Raw genomic sequence first — 2,095 nt, 5'->3', positions numbered from 1 at the left:
TGAAAATTTGTGGTTGATAACTTTTTGATTTGAAATCATCTTGTCAAGGAAAATTACGTTTGAATTTCTCAAATTTTGAATTTTTTTTTGTCTTGGGCACAATTAGGCACTTAGTCCATAAATTTATAGGCCCGACATGCTTGGCATTGAGTCAGTCCAGTCCAATGCCATTCAGCGTATAAATGTGCTCCCGAAAACCCTAACCCACGGCCTCCGTCATTTTTTCCACCGCACCGGCCGCCGCTTCTCTCCCTCCCTTTGCGCCTCCTCATTCTTCTCTCCCACCTTCGCACCCAACACGACCAGCCACCGCCCCTCCTAGTCCAATCCGTCGGCGAGTATGGCCTGGTCACTACAGCGGCTGCACGCGGCCAAGGATCTCCGTCAGAGTCGACTCGGGTACTCCTTCGATGGCCACGCATGGCCTGGATTCTCGTCCGGTGGCGGCGCGCGGCCTGGACTCTCGTCCGGTTGCGGCGCATGGCCTGGTGTCGTCCAGTGGTGGCGCGCGTGCTAGCCTCTTCCCTTGGTGAGATCTCATCCTCCGGCGTCATGTAGGTGGATCTGGCGGGGCTCAATCTCCCGGAGTGAGCCAACGAATCTTCTCTGTCCCTTAGCCTTTCTCTATCTCCTCACACGGTCCACCTTGTAGGGACCGAGATCCGGCATGGACAATGGCCACGAGGCCTCCAGCGACTCTACGCGCGCGCGAACTGGACAGTACTCAATTGTCCTCGGCAAGTGCCTCCGTTGTCAAGGGCAAGCTCTTCAGCAACTGACGGACATCCGTTCGTGTTCTTCAGGTACGAGCGGTCATAACTTTCAACCTCATGCCTTTTTCCTTTGCTGAAATTGGTGCTAAGTGTGATTGTAATTCTTCTGTTGTTCAGGTACAGGTTTCTCCTCCTTTTTCTTGCTTATCGTGGATGCATATATATAATAGAGTATTGTTGTGTCAGCAGATCGACATGATGAGAGTAATTTTAATCGATGGAGAGTTTAATTTGTGAAATCCAAATTCCCTTGTCATGTTCCTCGATTAGACTCCTTTGCTATCTATTATCCGGGCCTTGCAGGTATGGGAAAGACCTTTTTATGAACAGATTAGATAGAGAAGAGGGCAGTATTTTTGCAGTGAAAATAAAGCAGCAAACACTGGCTTTAGTCTGTTGGTCAATTGTATGATTTTCTTTTCTGAAAAAAAAGCAGCAAACCCTAGGTACTGTTGGTCGATAGTATGAAATTCTGTTGGGATTAAAGAAAACATTTTGTCAGGACTGCATATAAGATTATGGTAACTAGCTGCTGCTTACTGCTTCAGCAATCTATTTATTGAAATGGTTGGCGCGAGAGTCGTATGCATGAAAGAGAGTAAATGAAGTAAAAGATTGAATTAACAGAACACTAGTGGATTAGTTTTGGTATAAAAAATGACACGTTTAAAAAATCATTTTGGTCTTTGTTGAAAAACCGTAGATGCAGATTGGTAGCAGTAGCAGATCTCCAGTTGAAGTAATTTGGTGCTCATCTCTTGAATCAAAGTTCTAAATTTCTGTCTGTTTCTATGGCAGGTTCTTTTATGCACTAAGTGCTTGTGCGGCTATGCCTCCGTCTACCTTGAATTTAAGCGGCTGGAAACTAAGTCAGTGCTTTCTTATTGTATGACTTGTGTAACTTTTTTTGGTCTAATTTTAGGAAAATCCAGGAAACTTCATTGTGCTGGTCCTTGTGTTGGAAGATATGGAAGATTGCTGCAGGTGTTTTGTATAGGAATATAGGTCTTAATAGAATAAGATAACATTTTTGTATTTTTAGTTTTGATCATTTTTAAAATGCCAGAGGATATGTCAATTATGTGTATTTGATTTATTATATTGATCTCGGCCTTCAGTAATGTAAAGTGTGATGGGCTAACATGTAATTTGTGGGCTGAAAAAATGTGGGCTGGAAAAAATGTTTGGGCTGAAAAAATATGCAGGCTCAAATTTGTGGGCTGAAAAATAATATGGGTCGAATTTTGAGGGCTCAAAATTGTACGCGCTGCAATAATAAAAAAAATAAAAAAATAAAAATCAATAATGGGCCAGCCAGCAAC

General features: G+C 43.3%; 1 long non-coding RNA gene across 1 annotated transcript; it reads left to right on the top strand.

The window, feature by feature from the left end:
* The first annotated feature begins 226 nt into the window (after positions 1-226).
* LOC136485772 (uncharacterized) lies at positions 227-1,894 on the top strand. The gene is made up of 2 exons (XR_010766543.1): positions 227-803; positions 1,572-1,894. It is a non-coding gene; the product is annotated as an uncharacterized lncRNA (long non-coding RNA).
* Positions 1,895-2,095: the final 201 nt, after the last annotated feature.

Source organism: Miscanthus floridulus, chromosome 10 (assembly GCF_019320115.1).
Source record: "Miscanthus floridulus cultivar M001 chromosome 10, ASM1932011v1, whole genome shotgun sequence".
NCBI lineage: Eukaryota > Viridiplantae > Streptophyta > Magnoliopsida > Poales > Poaceae > Miscanthus > Miscanthus floridulus.
This window is presented reverse-complemented; position numbering and strand designations above follow the sequence as displayed.